Source organism: Phyllobates terribilis, unplaced genomic scaffold (assembly GCF_046119375.1).
Source record: "Phyllobates terribilis strain yellow unplaced genomic scaffold, ASM4611937v1 Scaffold_16__1_contigs__length_26959993, whole genome shotgun sequence".
Classification (NCBI taxonomy): domain Eukaryota; kingdom Metazoa; phylum Chordata; class Amphibia; order Anura; family Dendrobatidae; genus Phyllobates; species Phyllobates terribilis.
The window spans coordinates 17,160,853-17,173,060 of record NW_027362776.1 but is presented as its reverse complement, the minus strand read 5'-3'; positions in this window follow the sequence as shown (position 1 = coordinate 17,173,060).

Here is a 12,208-nt window from a genome sequence, read left to right as displayed (position 1 = left end):
GTCTTTTTCAGACAATTTTCTGGATTTTTGAAAATTTCACTTTTTTGTGAAAATATCCACTAAATGAGGGAATAATATGTGTGAGGGTACCACAGGAGAGTTCCAAATGTGTGTGGGTAGAATATATATCCCACGGGTGTAAAATTGAAAAAAGTTGAAAAAAAATTTTTTTTGGACTTAGTCATTTTTCCGGCGTTTATCAAACTTTCAGATAGGGCAAATGTCAGTGAGCATTCCGATTTCAGTTCCAGAGCGATTCGCCCAATGAGTCCTTGATATTTAGTCGTTTTCAGACAATTTTCTGGATTTTTGAAAATTTCAGTTTTTTGTGAAAATATCCACTAAATGAGGGAATAATATGTGTGAGGGTACCCCAGGAGAGTTCCAAATGTGTGTGGGTAGAACATATATCCCACGGGGGTAAAATTGAAAAAAGTTGAAAAAAAATTTTTTTTTGGACTTAGTCATTTTTCCGGCGTTTATCAGACTTTCAGATAGGGGAAATGTCAGTGAGCGTTCCGATTTCAGTTCCAGAGCGTTTCACCCAATGAGTCCTTGATATTTAGTCGTTTTCAGACAATTTTCTGGATTTTTGAAGATGTCACTTTTTTGTGAAAATATCCACTAAATGAGGGAATCATATGTGTGAGGGTACCCCAGGAGAGTTCCAAATGTGTGTGGGTAGAATATATATCCCACGGGGGTAAATTGAAAAAAGTTTTAAAAAAATTTTTTTTGGACTTAGTCATTTTTCCGGCGTTAATCAGACTTTCAGATAGGGGAAATGTCAGTGAGCATACCAATTTCAGTTCCAGAGCGATTCGCCCAATGAGTCCTTGATATTTAGTCGTTTTCAGACAATTTTCTGGATTTTTGAAAATTTCACTTTTTTGTGAAAATATCCACTAAATGAGGGAATAATATGTGTGAGGGTACCACAGGAGAGTTCCAAATGTGTGTGGGTAGAATATATATCCCACGGGGCTAAAATTAAAAAAAAAGTTGAAAAAAAATTTTTTTTGGACTTAGTCATTTTTCTGGCGTTTATCAGACTTTCAGATAGGGGAAATGTCAGTGAGCGTTCCGATTTCAGTTCCAGAGCGTTTCACCCAATGAGTCCTTGATATTTAGTCGTTTTCAGCCAATTTTCTGGATTTTTGAAGATGTCACTTTTTTGTGAAAATATCCACTTAATGAGGGAATAATATGTGTGAGGGTACCCCAGGAGAGTTCCAAATGTGTGTGGGTAGAATATACATCCCACGGGGGTAAATTGAAAAAAGTTTTAAAAAAATTTTTTTTGGACTTAGTCATTTTTCCGGCGTTAATCAGACTTTCAGATAGGGGAAATGTCAGTGAGCATACCAATTTCAGTTCCAGAGCGATTCGCCCAATGAGTCCTTGATATTTAGTCGTTTTCAGACAATTTTCTGGATTTTTGAAAATTTCACTTTTTTGTGAAAATATCCACTAAATGAGGGAATAATATGTGTGAGGGTACCACAGGAGAGTTCCAAATGTGTGTGGGTAGAATATATATCCCACGGAGCTAAAATTAAAAAAAAAGTTGAAAAAAATTTTTTTTTGGACTTAGTCATTTTTCCGGCGTTTATCAGACTTTCAGATAGGGCAAATGTCAGTGAGCATTCCGATTTCAGTTCCAGAGCGATTCGCCCAATGAGTCCTTGATATTTAGTCTTTTTCAGACAATTTTCTGGATTTTTGAAAATTTCACTTTTTTGTGAAAATATCCACTAAATGAGGGAATAATATGTGTGAGGGTACCACAGGAGAGTTCCAAATGTGTGTGGGTAGAATATATATCCCACGGGTGTAAAATTGAAAAAAGTTGAAAAAAAATTTTTTTTGGACTTAGTCATTTTTCCGGCGTTTATCAAACTTTCAGATAGGGCAAATGTCAGTGAGCATTCCGATTTCAGTTCCAGAGCGATTCGCCCAATGAGTCCTTGATATTTAGTCGTTTTCAGACAATTTTCTGGATTTTTGAAAATTTCAGTTTTTTGTGAAAATATCCACTAAATGAGGGAATAATATGTGTGAGGGTACCCCAGGAGAGTTCCAAATGTGTGTAGGTAGAATATATATCCCACGGGTGTAAAATTGAAAAAAGTTGAAAAAAATTTCTTTTTGGACTTAGTCATTTTTCCGGCGTTTATCAGATTTTCAGATAGGGGAAATGTCAGTGAGCATTCCAATTTCAGTTCCAGAGCGATTCGCCCAATGAGTCCTTGATATTTAGTCGTTTTAGGAGAATTTTCTGGATTTTTGAAAATTTCACTTTTTTGTGAAAATATCCACTAAATGAGGGAATAATATGTGTGAGGGTACCACAGGAGAGTTCCAAATGTGTGTGGGTAGAATATATATCCCACGGGGCTAAAATTAAAAAAAAAGTTGAAAAAAAATTTTTTTTGGACTTAGTCATTTTTCTGGCGTTTATCAGACTTTCAGATAGGGGAAATGTCAGTGAGCGTTCCGATTTCAGTTCCAGAGCGTTTCACCCAATGAGTCCTTGATATTTAGTCGTTTTCAGCCAATTTTCTGGATTTTTGAAGATGTCACTTTTTTGTGAAAATATCCACTAAATGAGGGAATAATATGTGTGAGGGTACCCCAGGAGAGTTCCAAATGTGTGTGGGTAGAATATACATCCCACGGGGGTAAATTGAAAAAAGTTTTAAAAAAATTTTTTTTGGACTTAGTCATTTTTCCGGCGTTAATCAGACTTTCAGATAGGGGAAATGTCAGTGAGCATACCAATTTCAGTTCCAGAGCGATTCGCCCAATGAGTCCTTGATATTTAGTCGTTTTCAGACAATTTTCTGGATTTTTGAAAATTTCACTTTTTTGTGAAAATATCCACTAAATGAGGGAATAATATGTGTGAGGGTACCACAGGAGAGTTCCAAATGTGTGTGGGTAGAATATATATCCCACGGAGCTAAAATTAAAAAAAAAGTTGAAAAAAATTTTTTTTTGGACTTAGTCATTTTTCCGGCGTTTATCAGACTTTCAGATAGGGCAAATGTCAGTGAGCATTCCGATTTCAGTTCCAGAGCGATTCGCCCAATGAGTCCTTGATATTTAGTCTTTTTCAGACAATTTTCTGGATTTTTGAAAATTTCACTTTTTTGTGAAAATATCCACTAAATGAGGGAATAATATGTGTGAGGGTACCACAGGAGAGTTCCAAATGTGTGTGGGTAGAATATATATCCCACGGGTGTAAAATTGAAAAAAGTTGAAAAAAAATTTTTTTTGGACTTAGTCATTTTTCCGGCGTTTATCAAACTTTCAGATAGGGCAAATGTCAGTGAGCATTCCGATTTCAGTTCCAGAGCGATTCGCCCAATGAGTCCTTGATATTTAGTCGTTTTCAGACAATTTTCTGGATTTTTGAAAATTTCAGTTTTTTGTGAAAATATCCACTAAATGAGGGAATAATATGTGTGAGGGTACCCCAGGAGAGTTCCAAATGTGTGTAGGTAGAATATATATCCCACGGGTGTAAAATTGAAAAAAGTTGAAAAAAATTTCTTTTTGGACTTAGTCATTTTTCCGGCGTTTATCAGATTTTCAGATAGGGGAAATGTCAGTGAGCATACCAATTTCAGTTCCAGAGCGATTCGCCCAATGAGTCCTTGATATTTAGTCGTTTTAGGAGAATTTTCTGGATTTTTGAAAATTTCACTTTTTTGTGAAAATATCCACTAAATGAGGGAATAATATGTGTGAGGGTACCACAGGAGAGTTCCAAATGTGTGTGGGTAGAATATATATCCCACGGGGCTAACATTAAAAAAAAAGTTGAAAAAAAATTTTTTTTGGTCTTAGTCATTTTTCCGGCGTTTATCAGACTTTCAGATAGGGCAAATGTCAGTGAGCATTCCGATTTCAGTTAAAGAGCGATTCGCCCAATGAGTCCTTGATATTTAGTCGTTTTCAGACAATTTTCTGGATTTTTGAAAATTTCAATTTTTTGTGAAAATATCCACTAAATGAGGGAATAATATGTGTGAGGGTACCCCAGGAGAGTTCCAAATGTGTGTAGGTAGAATATATATCCCACGGGGGTAAAATTGAAAAAAGTTTAAAAAATTTTTTTTTTGGACTTAGTCATTTTTCCGGCGTTTATCAGACTTTCAGATAGGGGAAATGTCAGTGAGCGTTCCGATTTCAGTTCCAGAGCGATTCGCCCAATGAGTCCTTGATATTTAGTCGTTTTCAGCCAATTTTCTGGATTTTTGAAAGTTTCACTTTTTTGTGAAAATATCCACTAAATGTTGGAATAATATGTGTGAGGGTACCCCAGGAGAGTTCCAAATGTGTGTGGGTAGAATATATATCCCACGGGGGTAAAATTGAAAAAAGTTTAAAATTTTTTTTTTTTTGGACTTAGTCATTTTTCCGGCGTTTATCAGACTTTCAGATAGGGGAAATGTCAGTGAGCATTCCGATTTCAGTTCCAGAGCGATTCGCCCAATGAGTCCTTAATATTTAGTCGTTTTCAGCCAATTTTCTGGATTTTTGAAAGTTTCACTTTTTGGTGAAAATATCCACTAAATGTTGGAATAATATGTGTGAGGGTACCCCAGGAGAGTTCCAAATGTGTGTGGGTAGAACATATATCCCACGAGGGTAAAATTGAAAAAAGTTGAAAAAAAATTTTTTTTTGGACTTAGTCATTTTTCCGGCGTTTATCAGACTTTCAGATAGGGGAAGTGTCAGTGAGCATTCCGATTTCAGTTCCAGAGCGTTTCACCCAATGAGTCCTTGATATTTAGTCGTTTTCAGACAATTTTCTGGATTTTTGAAGATGTCACTTTTTTGTGAAAATATCCACTAAATGAGGGAATCATATGTGTGAGGGTACCCCAGGAGAGTTCCAAATGTGTGTGGGTAGAATATATATCCCACGGGGGTAAATTGAAAAAAGTTTAAAAAAAATTTTTTTTGGACTTAGTCATTTTTCCGGCGTTAATCAGACTTTCAGATAGGGGAAATGTCAGTGAGCATACCAATTTCAGTTCCAGAGCGATTCGCCCAATGAGTCCTTGATATTTAGTCGTTTTCAGACAATTTTCTGGATTTTTGAAAATTTCACTTTTTTGTGAAAATATCCACTAAATGAGGGAATAATATGTGTGAGGGTACCACAGGAGAGTTCCAAATGTGTGTGGGTAGAATATATATCCCACGGGGCTAAAATTAAAAAAAAAGTTGAAAAAAAATTTTTTTTGGACTTAGTCATTTTTCTGGCGTTTATCAGACTTTCAGATAGGGGAAATGTCAGTGAGCGTTCCGATTTCAGTTCCAGAGCGTTTCACCCAATGAGTCCTTGATATTTAGTCGTTTTCAGCCAATTTTCTGGATTTTTGAAGATGTCACTTTTTTGTGAAAATATCCACTAAATGAGGGAATCATATGTGTGAGGGTACCCCAGGAGAGTTCCAAATGTGTGTGGGTAGAATATACATCCCACGGGGGTAAATTGAAAAAAGTTTTAAAAAAATTTTTTTTGGACTTAGTCATTTTTCCGGCGTTAATCAGACTTTCAGATAGGGGAAATGTCAGTGAGCATACCAATTTCAGTTCCAGAGCGATTCGCCCAATGAGTCCTTGATATTTAGTCGTTTTCAGACAATTTTCTGGATTTTTGAAAATTTCACTTTTTTGTGAAAATATCCACTAAATGAGGGAATAATATGTGTGAGGGTACCACAGGAGAGTTCCAAATGTGTGTGGGTAGAATATATATCCCACGGAGCTAAAATTAAAAAAAAAGTTGAAAAAAAATTTTTTTTGGACTTAGTCATTTTTCCGGCGTTTATCAGACTTTCAGATAGGGCAAATGTCAGTGAGCATTCCGATTTCAGTTCCAGAGCGATTCGCCCAATGAGTCCTTGATATTTAGTCTTTTTCAGACAATTTTCTGGATTTTTGAAAATTTCACTTTTTTGTGAAAATATCCACTAAATGAGGGAATAATATGTGTGAGGGTACCACAGGAGAGTTCCAAATGTGTGTGGGTAGAATATATATCCCACGGGTGTAAAATTGAAAAAAGTTGAAAAAAAATTTTTTTTGGACTTAGTCATTTTTCCGGCGTTTATCAGATTTTCAGATAGGGGAAATGTCAGTGTGCATACCAATTTCAGTTCCAGAGCGATTCGCCCAATGAGTCCTTGATATTTAGTCGTTTTAGGACAATTTTCTGGATTTTTGAAAATTTCACTTTTTTGTGAAAATATCCACTAAATGAGGGAATAATATGTGTGAGGGTACCACAGGAGAGTTCCAAATGTGTGTGGGTAGAATATATATCCCACGGGGCTAACATTAAAAAAAAAGTTGAAAAAAAATTTTTTTTGGTCTTAGTCATTTTTCCGGCGTTTATCAGACTTTCAGATAGGGCAAATGTCAGTGAGCATTCCGATTTCAGTTCCAGAGCGATTCGCCCAATGAGTCCTTGATAATTAGTCGTTTTCAGACAATTTTCTGGATTTTTGAAAATTTCAGTTTTTTGTGAAAATATCCACTAAATGAGGGAATAATATGTGTGAGGGTACCCCAGGAGAGTTCCAAATGTGTGTAGGTAGAATATATATCCCACGGGGGTAAAATTGAAAAAAGTTTAAAAATTTTTTTTTTTGGACTTAGTCATTTTTCCGGCGTTTATCAGACTTTCAGATAGGGGAAATGTCAGTGAGCGTTCCGATTTCAGTTCCAGAGCGATTCGCCCAATGAGTCCTTGATATTTAGTCGTTTTCAGACAATTTTCTGGATTTTTGAAAATTTCAGTTTTTTGTGAAAATATCCACTAAATGAGGGAATAATATGTGTGAGGGTACCCCAGGAGAGTTCCAAATGTGTGTAGGTAGAATATATATCCCACGGGTGTAAAATTGAAAAAAGTTGAAAAAAATTTCTTTTTGGACTTAGTCATTTTTCCGGCGTTTATCAGATTTTCAGATAGGGGAAATGTCAGTGAGCATACCAATTTCAGTTCCAGAGCGATTCGCCCAATGAGTCCTTGATATTTAGTCGTTTTAGGACAATTTTCTGGATTTTTGAAAATTTCACTTTTTTGTGAAAATATCCACTAAATGAGGGAATAATATGTGTGAGGGTACCACAGGAGAGTTCCAAATGTGTGTGGGTAGAATATATATCCCACGGGGCTAACATTAAAAAAAAAGTTGAAAAAAAATTTTTTTTGGTCTTAGTCATTTTTCCGGCGTTTATCAGACTTTCAGATAGGGCAAATGTCAGTGAGCATTCCGATTTCAGTTAAAGAGCGATTCGCCCAATGAGTCCTTGATATTTAGTCGTTTTCAGACAATTTTCTGGATTTTTGAAAATTTCAATTTTTTGTGAAAATATCCACTAAATGAGGGAATAATATGTGTGAGGGTACCCCAGGAGAGTTCCAAATGTGTGCAGGTAGAATATATATCCCACGGGGGTAAAATTGAAAAAAGTTAAAAAATTTTTTTTTTTGGACTTAGTCATTTTTCCGGCGTTTATCAGACTTTCAGATAGGGGAAATGTCAGTGAGCGTTCCGATTTCAGTTCCAGAGCGATTCGCCCAATGAGTCCTTGATATTTAGTCGTTTTCAGCCAATTTTCTGGATTTTTGAAAATGTCACTTTTTTGTGAAAATATCCACTAAATGAGGGAATAATATGTGTGAGGGTACCCCAGGAGAGTTCCAAATGTGTGTGGGTAGAATATATATCCCACGGGGGTAAATTGAAAAAAGTTGAAAAAAAATTTTTTTTGGACTTAGTCATTTTTCCGGCGTTTATCAGACTTTCAGATAGGGGAAATGTCAGTGAGCATTCTGATTTCAGTTCCAGAGCGATTCGACCAATGAGTCCTTGATATTTAGTCGTTTTCAGCCAATTTTCTGGATTTTAGAAAATTTCACTTTTTTGTGAAAATATCCACTAAATGACGGAATAATATGTGTGAGGGTACCACAGGAGAGTTCCAAATGTGTGTGGGTAGAATATATATCCCACGGGGGTAAAATTGAAAAAAGTTGAACATTTTGTTTTTTTTGGACTTAGTCATTTTTCCGGCGTTTATCAGACTTTCAGATAGGGGAAATTTCAGTGAGCGTTCTGATTTCAGTTCCAGAGCGATTCGACCAATGAGTCCTTGATATTTAGTCGTTTTCAGCCAATTTTCTGGATTTTTGAAAATTTCACTTTTTTGTGAAAATATCCACTAAATGAGGGAATAATATGTGTGAGGGTACCCCAGGAGAGTTCCAAATGTGTGTAGGTAGAATATATATCCCACGGGGGTAAAATTGAAAAAAGTTGAAAAAAATTTATTTTTGGACTTAGTCATTTTTCCGGCGTTTATCAGACTTTCAGATAGGGGAAATGTCAGTGAGGGTTCGGATTTCAGTTCCAGAGCGATTCGCCCAATGTGTCCTTGATATTTAGTCGTTTTCAGCCAATATTTTGGATTTTTGAAAATTTCACTTTTTTGTGAAAATATCCACTAAATGAGGGAATAATATGTGTGAGGGTACCACAGGAGAGTTCCAAACGTGTGTGGGTAGAATATATATCCCACGGGGGTAAAATTGAAAAAAGTTGAAAAATTTTTTTTTTGGACTTAGTCATTTTTCCGGCGTTTATCAGACCTTCACATAGGGGAAATGTCAGTGAGCGTTCTGATTTCAGTTCCAGAGCGATTCGACCAATGAGTCCTTGATATTTAGTCGTTTTCAGTCAATTTCCTGGATTTTTGAAAGTTTCACTTTTTTGTGAAAATATCCACTAAATGTGGGAATAATATGTGTGAGGGTACCCCAGGAGAGTTCCAAATGTGTGTAGGTAGAATATATATCCCACGGGGGTAAAATTGAAAAAAGTTGAAAAAAAATTTTTTTTTGGACTTAGTCATTTTTCCGGCGTTTATCAGACTTTCAGATAGGGGAAATGTCAGTGAGCGTTCTGATTTCAGTTACAGAGCGTGCCGCCCATTGAGTCCTTGATATTTAGTCGAATTCAGCCAATTTTCTGGATTTTTGAAAATGTCACTTTTTTGTGAAAATATTCACTAAATGAGGGAATAATATGTGTGAGGGTACCACAGGAGAGTTCCAAATGTGTGTGGCTAGAATATATATCCCACGGGGGTAAATTGAGAAAAATTTAAAAAAAAATTATTTTGGACTTAGTCATTTTTCCGGCGTTTATCAGATTTTCTGATAGGGGAAATGTCAGTGAGCATACCAATTTCAGTTCCACAGCGATTCGCCCAATGAGTCCTTGATATTTAGTCGTTTTCAGCCAATTTTCTGGATTTTTGAAAATTTCACTTTTTTGTGAAAATATCCACTAAATGAGGGAATAATATGTGTGAGGGTACCCCAGGAGAGTTCCAAATGTGTGTAGGTAGAATATATATCCCACGGGGGTAAAATTGAAAAAAGTTGAAAAATATTTTTTTTTGGACTTAGTCATTTTTCCGGCGTTTATCAGACTTTCAGATAGGGGAAATGTCAGTGAGCATTCCGATTTCAGTTCCAGAGCGTTTCACCCAATGAGTCCTTGATATTTAGTCGTTTTCAGCCAATTTTCTGGATTTTTGAAGATGTCACTTTTTTGTGAAAATATCCACTAAATGAGGGAATCATATGTGTGAGGGTACCACAGGAGAGTTCCAAATGTGTGTGGGTAGAATATATATCCCACGGGGGTAAAATTGAAAAAAGTTTAAAATTTTTTTTTTTTTTGACTTAGTCATTTTTCCGGCGTTTATCAGACTTTCAGATAGGGGAAATGTCAGTGAGCGTTCTGACTTCAGTTACAGAGCGTTTCGCCCAATGAGTCCTTGATATTTAGTCGTTTTCAGCCAATTTTCTGGATTTTTGAAAATGTCTCTTTTTTGTGAAAATATCCACTAAATGAGGGAATAATATGTGTGAGGGTACCCCAGGAGAGTTCCAAATGTGTGTGGGTAGAATATATATCCCACGGGGGTAAATTGAGAAAAGTTTTAAAAAAAATTATTTTGGACTTAGTCATTTTTCCGGCGTTTATCAGACTTTCAGATAGGGGAAATGTCAGTGAGCATAGAAATTTCAGTTCCAGAGCGATTCGCCCAATGAGTCCTTGATATTTAGTCGTTTTCAGCCAATTTTCTGGATTTTTGAAAATTTCACTTTTTTGTGAAAATATCCACTAAATGAGGGAATAATATGTGTGAGGGTACCACAGGAGAGTTCCAAATGTGTGTGGGTAGAATATATATCCCACGGGGCTAAAATTAAAAAAAAAGTTGAAAAAAATTTTTTTTGGACTTAGTCATTTTTCCGGCGTTTATCAGACTTTCAGATAGGGGAAATGTCAGTGAGCGTTCTGATTTCAGTTCCAGAGCGATTCGACCAATGAGTCCTTGATATTTAGTCGTTTTCAGCCAATTTTCTGGATTTTTGAAAATTTCACTTTTTTGTGAAAATATCCACTAAATGAGGGAATAATATGTGTGAGGGTACCCCAGGAGAGTTCCAAATGTGTGTAGGTAGAATATATATCCCACGGGGGTAAAATTGAAAAAAGTTGAAAAAAATTTATTTTTGGACTTAGTCATTTTTCCGGCGTTTATCAGACTTTCAGATAGGGGAAATGTCAGTGAGGGTTCGGATTTCAGTTCCAGAGCGATTCGCCCAATGTGTCCTTGATATTTAGTCGTTTTCAGCCAATATTTTGGATTTTTGAAAATTTCACTTTTTTGTGAAAATATCCACTAAATGAGGGAATAATATGTGTGAGGGTACCACAGGAGAGTTCCAAACGTGTGTGGGTAGAATATATATCCCACGGGGGTAAAATTGAAAAAAGTTGAAAAATTTTTTTTTTGGACTTAGTCATTTTTCCGGCGTTTATCAGACCTTCACATAGGGGAAATGTCAGTGAGCGTTCTGATTTCAGTTCCAGAGCGATTCGACCAATGAGTCCTTGATATTTAGTCGTTTTCAGTCAATTTCCTGGATTTTTGAAAGTTTCACTTTTTTGTGAAAATATCCACTAAATGTGGGAATAATATGTGTGAGGGTACCCCAGGAGAGTTCCAAATGTGTGTAGGTAGAATATATATCCCACGGGGGTAAAATTGAAAAAAGTTGAAAAAAAATTTTTTTTTGGACTTGGTCATTTTTCCGGCGTTTATCAGACTTTCAGATAGGGGAAATGTCAGTGAGCGTTCTGATTTCAGTTACAGAGCGTGTCGCCCATTGAGTCCTTGATATTTAGTCGAATTCAGCCAATTTTCTGGATTTTTGAAAATGTCACTTTTTTGTGAAAATATTCACTAAATGAGGGAATAATATGTGTGAGGGTACCACAGGAGAGTTCCAAATGTGTGTGGGTAGAATATATATCCCACGGGGGTAAATTGAGAAAAATTTAAAAAAAAATTATTTTGGACTTAGTCATTTTTCCGGCGTTTATCAGATTTTCTGATAGGGGAAATGTCAGTGAGCATACCAATTTCAGTACCACAGCGATTCGCCCAATGAGTCCTTGATATTTAGTCGTTTTCAGCCAATTTTCTGGATTTTTGAAAATTTCACTTTTTTGTGAAAATATCCACTAAATGAGGGAATAATATGTGTGAGGGTACCCCAGGAGAGTTCCAAATGTGTGTAGGTAGAATATATATCCCACGGGGGTAAAATTGAAAAAAGTTAAAAAATATTTTTTTTTTGGACTTAGTCATTTTTCCGGCGTTTATCAGACTTTCAGATAGGGGGAAATGTCAGTGAGGGTTCGGATTTCAGTTCCAGAGCGATTCGCCCAATGTGTCCTTGATATTTAGTCGTTTTCAGCCAATATTTTGGATTTTTGAAAATTTCACTTTTTTGTGAAAATATCCACTAAATGAGGGAATAATATGTGTGAGGGTACCACAGGAGAGTTCCAAATGTGTGTGGGTAGAATATATATCCCACGGGGGTAAAATTGAAAAAAGTTTAAAATTTTTTTTTTTTTTGACTTAGTCATTTTTCCGGCGTTTATCAGACTTTCAGATAGGGGAAATGTCAGTGAGCGTTCTGATTTCAGTTCCAGAGCGTTTCGCCCAATGAGTCCTTGATATTTAGTCGTTTTCAGCCAATTTTCTGGATTTTTGAAAATTTCACTTTTTTGTGAAAATATCCACTAAA